General features: G+C 33.2%; 1 protein-coding gene across 1 annotated transcript in view; it reads left to right on the top strand.

Moving 5' to 3' along the window:
• The first annotated feature begins 360 nt into the window (after window positions 1-360).
• Window positions 361-8,797, top strand: part of nau (myogenic-determination protein nautilus) — a 119,245-nt gene continuing 110,808 nt past the window's right edge. Inside the window, exon 1 of the mRNA XM_072530717.1 lies at window positions 361-670. The gene's annotated coding sequence lies outside the window, so the exon portion shown is untranslated. The remainder of the gene's footprint in view (window positions 671-8,797) is intronic.

Here is an 8,797-nt window from a genome sequence, read left to right as displayed (position 1 = left end):
CACTGATACTTTTCTCGAAAATGTTCGAAAAGAAAAACTATTTGTTGAAATTCAGACGGTATAAAAAAAAAACTAAACGTTTGTCATTTCGGTATAATTATAATTAGCGATATCAAATTAGGAAACGTTCTATCACAAAATCTGACAAATATATGTCATGACATAATAAACAAACCCAGGTTGTTATGAAAAAAAATATCTGCTCATTTTTCACCAAGTCAAAATCCAAAAAGAAGGCGTGTTCACGATTTTTTCACACGTTCCACCTAATTGGTTGGACGTTTTTCAGCGGGCGTTACTAAATACCCAAGAGGCTCAGCAAAAATCAATCAAAATTTTCCAAAACGCACATTCATCGACTGAAACATCGATGCAGATCTCCCGAATTATGCTTTTTATTGGGGTGAATGTGACATAAACTTGTTACGGGCACATTTGACAGCCAATTTGTAATTTGTGCGGATGGGCGTTCCTTTAAATATATCACAGATGTTAGATAAAGACACACGTTGGGGACACAGACTGAAAATTAGTTTTATTTAGCGTTTTATCTTGAGCACATGGCTTAAAGATGCGAACACTTTTGTGAAATATCGGGACCGAATTGTTAAAGGCGGTGTTGATGCTATAAAGTCATTGTTTCGGAAGTGTATTGTTATAGTGATTGCTGGTAAACACAGTGTTTTCCTTATTTCTATTGTTGGAAATTTGAGTGTGTTATTAAACATGTTTCTAGATTCACGCTAAGCAGATTTACCGCCCTTTCATATAAAAACCTCGAAACATTGTTCGAATATTTATATTTACCCAAATTGATGAAGGTTTTTCGCTTACCAATGCTCAGGAAGGGCTACATTTTACCATTTTTTTAGAATATTAGTTTTTAGACAATATTAAATTAAATATTTAATATATAGCTTTATAATTTTTGGCAAAAATACTTTTTGTAGCACTTTTCAATCCTTAAAATGTTTTCTATTTTTTATTGTACTTATTAAAAGTGTTAAATTATAGAAAAATCGGTTTTTTAAGACCAATTAGCTTAACACAAGCTATTACAACAAACAAACCCATTATTGTCTCTCAATTTTGTTAATGCACATTTAACTGTGTATGAACTGTCTACACATTTAAATGGTTTGCCTCTTTTAAGTTATCTGTAATGTTTCTGTTATCCACAAGCTGCAAAATCTCTTAGTTTGCATGCTGATGATTCTGAGCTTGTTTGCTTATAACCATGTTGATGATTTCTGATGAATTTTTTGTATGACATTTATATTGTTTGCACTTGCTAATCTCCATAATTGAATACCTTAGATTCAAGCTGATTTAAGAAGTTATTGAAACATAACGAGTTCATTATAGACAGAGCATTATAGAGCATATAGTTCCATATTTTTTTTTATAGCCCTTTTTCTATCCGAATTGTCGAATAAAGGCCTCTCCCATTTCTCGCCATTCATCCCTGTTGTGTGTTAGGCGTTTCCACATTGGTCCTGCGACTTTTTTGATATCGTCGCTCCAGCGCATTTGAGGTCTTCCTCTTGGTCTCTTCGGATCGTACGGTCGCCAGTTTCCGACTTCTTTGTTCCATCTACCATCTTCGAGACGTTCGTTGTGTCCAGCCCATTTCCATTTTAATTTAGCTGTTTGTTTCGCGGCGTCCTTTATTTTTGTTTTGTTCCGGATTGCTTCGTTCGTTTGCCGATCTATTAGTGAGATACCAAGCATCTGTCGTTCCATGGCTCGCTGAGTTTTTCGAATCTTGTCCATGTTCTTTTTTGTGAATGTCCAGGTTTGAGCTCCGTAAGTGAGAACGGGAAGGATACAAGAATCGAACACTTTGGTTCGAAGGTTTTGGGGTATCTTTTTGTCTTTCAGTATGTATGAGAGTTTTCCAAATGCGGCCCATCCCATTCTTACTCGTCTGCTTATTTCGGTAGTTTGGTTTTCTTTGTTTACCTTGATATTCTGACCCAGATATATGTATTCTTCTACATGTTCCACTTTTGTTCCTTGGATGGTCATCGTCGGTTGATTATCTTTATTCGACATTAGCTTAGTTTTACTCAGATTCATTTTCAGTCCTTTTTTTATGGATTCCGTATGAAGCTCATCGATCATCGTCTTCAGTTCTTTCCAGCTGTCGGCTATTAGTACTACGTCATCTGCATATCTTAGATGGTTTAAATACTTTCCGTTTATCGATAGTCCCTTCGTTTCCCAATTTAGTGATTTAAAGATGTCTTCAAGTGCGGCAGTAAATAGTTTTGGAGATATGGTGTCTCCCTGTCTTACTCCTCGGTTGATTTTTATTGGCCTCGTTTTCATTCTGTTATCCGTCGTGACTACCATTTCAGCGTGTTGATATATATTATGTTTTAATATCCTATATCTAGAATCTATTCTGCTGTTGACCAGTGCTTCCTCAATAGCCCATAATTCTATGCTGTCAAAAGCTTTCTCGTAGTCTATAAATGCTAAACAGATTGGTAAATTGTATTCGTTAACTTTTTCTATTAGGACCTTTAGTGTGTGAAGATGGTCACATGTACTGAACCCTTTTCTAAATCCGGCTTGCTCTACTGGTTGATATACATCGAACTTTGTTGTCAATCTATTTGTAATTATTTTTGTGAATGTTTTATAAAGTTGTGATAGTAGTGATATTGGACGATAATTTTTCAGATCTGTATTGTCCCCTTTTTTGTGTATTAATATTGTGTTAGCAGTATTCCATTCCTTTGGTATGTTTCCTTCAAATAGACATTTATTAAAAAGTATTTTTAGGTACCTGATGACTTCTTTTCCGCCTTCTTTCAACATTTCTGCCAGAATTCCATCACTACCCGGTGCTTTATTTCTTTTCAATTCTTTAATTGCATTTTCTATTTCTACTTCGCTTATTTCGGGCATTACTTCAGAATTTACGTTTGTTATTTGTCTTTTCAGATTTTGCTTTGAAGAGTCGGGGGGATCGTTTCTTGAGCGGTATAACTCAGTATAGAAGTTTTCAACTATGTTTGATATCTGAGCTTTGCTTGTTTCTAGTTGGCCTTGTTGATTTTTCATAGTTATAATATTTTTCTTTCCTAATTTCGGTTTGGTATATTTCGGACTTCGATTTTTCTCTATCACTCTTTCTACATGTTCTTGTTGATGTTTTTTAATATCGTCTTTTATCTGTTTTCGTATGGCTCGATTAAGTTCTTTGTATTCTGTGGTATTTCTTTTGTTTAGTGACAGGAGCTCTTTTCGTTGTTTCAGCATATTCTTCGATTCTGCACTTATTTTGGATTTTTTGTTGTTATGGCGGGTTGCTACTTCTGAGCTAGCATTCAATAGTTCTTTTGTTATAACTGAGTTAATTTTATTAACGCTGAGTTGTTCTAGATTCAGTGCTTGGGCGGTTTTTAATTTGCTAGCATATTTTTCTTTATCGACTTTTCTGTGTCTATTTGTATCGTGTTATTAAAGTTAATTCTACGTTTGCTATACTTAATCCTTAGTTTAGCTCTAACCATTCTGTGATCACTACCCAGAGAGACATTATTTATTACTGTTACATCTTCTACGATACCTTTCTTGTTACACATGATGTAATCGATTTCGTTCCTTGTTTTTCCGTCTGGTGATAACCACGTCCACTTTCTTTGCGGTTTTTTCTTATAAAATGTGTTCATTACGAAATATTTGTTGCTATGTAGGAAGTTAACCAGGGTTTCTCCTCTCTCATTTCTAACACCATAGCCGAATTCACCAATATAGTTTTCGCTTTCTTCTAGTCGTTGTCCAATCTTAGCGTTGAAATTTCCTATTATAAGTATGTAAGTGCTGTGATAGTTCGTGTTGGTTTCTATTATTTTCTCGTAGAACTCATCTATCTCTTCATCGGGTGTGTTAAAGTTGGGGCGTACACTTGAATGATTTTTAGGGTGATTTTCTCGTTTATATTCATCACAATCATTGCAATTCTTTCTGAGATTCCCACATATTGTTCTATTTTATTAGCATGTTTCTTAGAAACCAGAAATCCTACGCCGTTTAGACTTTGTTCTTTGTGCCCTTTGTAATACAAGATATTACCTGATTGCAATGTTATGCGCTCCTCACCTTTCCTTTTTACCTCTGCGAGACCAATTATGTCCCACTTTAGGTCGTTTAGGTCCTTCCTAGTTCCATATTATAATATGTAATTTAATCGACGAGATAGCCAATACATTTTTCAGTATTTTAAATAAAGTTTTTTTCTTTTTTTGTCACATACAGTTTCCATCTTGTCTCATCAAATGATAATAAATAATAATAAACATTTTGTCTTCTCTACATTCATATCGAGTACATATTTTTGACTTTGGTACGTATATTTGGTACGTGTCATCTGCATTTCTGATGTTGTTAAACCAGTAACCGTTTGGTAGAATGCATTTTTCAATCTCATGCAAAGCTTTGCTAATCATTCTTTTAGAGTAGAGATTGACGATTAGATGAGACAAAATACAGCCTTGTCTCACACCACGTATTATTTTTACGTATTTGGTACGAACTGGTTGAGGTAAATTTGACTCCGACACAACTTGTAAATTATTTTATGGATTTTCTTTAGGAACAGTTTTAGAAGTTGACTCATGAGGCTTATCGTATGGTAAGCATAAGGTTCTTTGCATTTCTTGGCTCTTAGTTTTTGGAAGTGCAACAAACTCAGGCTTCAGTCATTCTGTTTATTTCTCCAAGTTGTAAACATTGTTAGTATCTTTGTGATTATTGCTATTGATTCGTTGTCCATTAGTTTCAGTAGTTCTGCTTGTATATTATCGTGGCTTGCTGTTGTACCATTCTTTAGCTGTGTTATTGCAGAATTAGTATGTTTTATAAATGGTATTGTAATTTCTCAAAATTGTTGATGATATTATGGCTTTATTTTTTTTCTAAATGGCAGAAATATAGGAAGATACCTACAATTTCTAAATAATTAGTTATCCGATTTACTTGATGACTAGTAAAACACATTTTGTTCTAGATACACTAAACAGCTTTAACATCCTTTTACATAAAACTCAATTTTCTTTCTCAACTTTTCATTTTGTAACTGTTAACAGTTTATATTTTATAATTGATTAAACAGTTTCTATTAACAATTTTAAACGACTTTGTGTTTATTTCTTATTCAAATATTATCCGGAGTCCAGTTATATTCAACCGAAAACGTACTAAAACTTTCATTTCATGGATTTTCTTACGTATGTCTTAAAAAGTAAGTCTCTTTTAATACTTTAGTAGAAATCAGCTCTTATGTGGGCTTGATATTTGCTCCGGTAATTTTCTTACATAATTTTTATCTCCCGATGAAATTGTTCAACTTGCTCACCACGAAATTTGTAGGACAAATCTCTATAAATTTATCTTTCCTGTCTACCAATAAATCGTCTAAATATTATATCCATAGTTCTCTCTGAAATAATGTTTACTCTTATCTTTATATCTATTTTGCTTGATGTCTTCATAGCTGTGATGTTTCTGTGGGCCCCCGAGCTCTTTGAGTCCCTATAATTCACTTACTTGGTCAATTTATGTCACTGAAATAATAAAGATTTGCTACTAGTAGATTGAGAAATATTGTATCCTTTGAAGTTTGTGGATTAGCACATTTTAATTTAGTGTAGTACTATGTTCACAATGGAATACTTTTATGGAAAACTTCATCGGCAGTTGGTGATGTTCTTGTTTATCAAAAGAAAATTGTCAAAGACATAGCAAATTCTGGTTTTAGGACATGCTAGATCTATCTTTAAAAGGAATTTCTTACTATAGCTTGCAAGTACAAATTAGAAGCTATGTTATTTGTACATAAAATTAAAAACAAATTTTTCACAGAAGCAATGATCCACAAGGACTCCATATCATTGTGCGTTTGTATAACATGCGCAAAATACTCAAATTTTCGTATTTTTACGACGTGGCAATACCTCTTCATTTGTTACTCTGTCAGCCCAGCTTATGCGATGCAGCTTTCGATACACCCGAATTTCGAAAACTTGAAGTGTATTTATAGGAGATTTAGTGAACGTCCAGGTTTCAACTCTTTACAATAATATCGAGAAGATAGAAAATTTGATGAGTCTTTTCAGGTTACTATTAATACTCTGTCCACATAATACTTTTGTCATTGGGAAGAACACTGCTCTGGCCTTTTCAATGCGGATTTTTATCTCTTTGCTCATATCCCGATTGTCATTTACATTTGAAACAAGATAAGTAATGTTCTTGGTTTTTTTTTCTATTTTGGTGCCATATGCTGTTATTATGTTGTAGTCTACCGGTGTTTTACTGACTACCTTCTATATAGTTTTTAAAGTAGGTATTCAGTTTTAAGCCGTATTCTTTACATTCTCTATTAACACTGTCAATTAATAACTGTTCCGCAGAACTCGTAAGTAACACAGTATCACTCATATATCTCAGTTCATTGTTCTTTACTCTGTTGACTGTGATACCTAAATCAACTCTGACAAGTGCCTTTTTGAGAAAATTCTAGGATTACAAGTTAAAAAACAGTGGTGACAAGATGCACCCCTATCTATTCCCACTAAGAATTTCAGTTGATTCAGAAGTATCTAAATCAATTCTAAAAAATACAAATTAAAAAACCTAAAAAATACAAATTTAAAAACCTAAAAAAACTTATATTAACAAATAAGATTTCTTCGTTACAGTTTAAGCTAGTTTCTGGAAGCCACACTTCTGCTTCCGGGGTTAGGGCGTGGATATGTTCTAATGTTCTGCTGAAATAGCTGGGTGGACATTCTAAGACTAAGTGGTGGATGGTTTGTTCGGCAGCCCCGTATTTATCACACTAACGATTGTCACTTGCTGCCCATTGATTAAGCTTATTGTTGCATATTCCTGACGAGTTGTAGTTATGTTTAGGTTGCACCATTGTCTGCGAGAAAGACTAAATCCCTTTAATAATATAATAGGATTTTCAACTAGGTTCAAATTTCTCACTTCTTGATTGCTCCACTCGGCGTTACAATGCTCAGCTGTGATATTCATCGTTTGGCTTGCCGTTCTTACCGGTGATCACTTAGGTATTTAATGTCGACATTTATTGATAGAAATTTGTTGTCTTGACACCTTCCATATTGTGTTTTTAGTACGCACTGTACGACGTATCTGTGGATGCATATTATCATTTAGGGTAAACGTGGTGCAAAAACGATCCATGGTTAATCGAATTACTTGCTCTGTATTTCATATATTCGAATAGAACCACAATTTTTAAAATAAATTTGTACAATTTGGAAGCGTTGTTAAAGCGTCAAGTCTATTCATGCTGAAATGCCAAACCGAACCTAACATAAATCATTTGAGAGCTGTCAAAATGGCCAACAGTTAAAAAAGTGTTACCAACTTACATTTATGCACCTCTAAAAAAACAACTTTTATTAAAACTTTATCATTTCTTTATACCAGCATCGGTTATTACTTTATAATTTTCAAATCAAAATAGTCCGAAAACGGTACACGTAAAGTATCGTTGTAAAATTGTATGATGTTTAAGTTCACTTGGAATTTTGATTAATAATTCTACCCTTAAAAAAATTATGTTGTACAATAGTTGGTACGAACCTTGTAACTAGCGCCCTCTATGAGAGTCGGATATAAATAAATCAATGGGATGTATTAGCTTCCCTTTATCTCGAAAATGGCATTACAAAAATTCTTCACTAAGCAAACCCCAATTATTTTTCAGATTTTAACTATCCTAGAGACGGAGTTATCTTTTTTTGAAACACTCTGTATATAAATCTGTAAAACAATTTTAACAATTTTAACGTATTAACATCTTTATCAACGTCTGTTTTGCCTTGCAATTTTTAGAAGGCTCAGATTAAGGCAGAAATCTGAATTGTGTTTCGAAACTATTTTACGGATTTATAATCAGATGTCGCTATTGCGTCCATATCGAAGCCATTTTAGTGTTGCTTCTTAAAGACAGAAAAGATTTATTTTTCACATTGAGAACGCCTATGAATAGCTGTTCTGATGAGCCCTATTAGGGCGAAATACGTTTAAACAGATACATAGACACTTTGTACGTGAAATCAAATCTTGACTGTCTTTTTGACTCTGTATATAATTTTCGAATTCCTGAGCTATTTTCTTATCTCCCAAGTAGAATTATAGAATTGTAGGATTTAATCACAGTATTACCAATGTTTTTTGAGGTTTTATAACTTTTTCTTGGCTTGTTCTGAATTAATTTATTTTTGTTTCATTCCAATCCAATAGTTCGGGATATTACCAGGCAATGGTTGCTATATGTTTCTACTCCCCGTCTTATCTGGCATCTTTAAAAGATTGTCTTAAGTGTGTGTTTACTAGTACATAGTTTATAATGGATCTTTGTCCTCTACTTTTTTCTAGTATATTTATGCACGTCTTTATCTTGGAAAAATTAATTCGTATTGATCAATTTATTTTCTTTGTAGAAGGATATAATATGTTCTCTGTTTTTTTTTATTAATTCTCCATCTGGGTCTAGTACATCATATTAATCTCTTTTTCTTACGCCTACTCTTCCATTTAAGTCTCCAACTATTATTATATTCTAGAGACTATGTAACTATTACTATATTTACTCACAATCAGTTTAATTTTAGTACCAAAACGACCAGTTTCGCTTTAAAATTTAATGTCTGTTTTGTCCTTTTAATTGTGTTCTGTTTGTCCCTAATCGTTTTAGTTTTACAATTTTAACATATATGACATCACAATTTTCTACCAAAACATAAAT

This window comes from Diabrotica undecimpunctata, chromosome 4 (assembly GCF_040954645.1).
Source record: "Diabrotica undecimpunctata isolate CICGRU chromosome 4, icDiaUnde3, whole genome shotgun sequence".
In the NCBI taxonomy this organism is placed as follows: domain Eukaryota; kingdom Metazoa; phylum Arthropoda; class Insecta; order Coleoptera; family Chrysomelidae; genus Diabrotica; species Diabrotica undecimpunctata.
The sequence above is the reverse complement of the archived record's forward strand: the minus strand, read 5'-3'. Positions and strand labels throughout refer to the sequence as shown.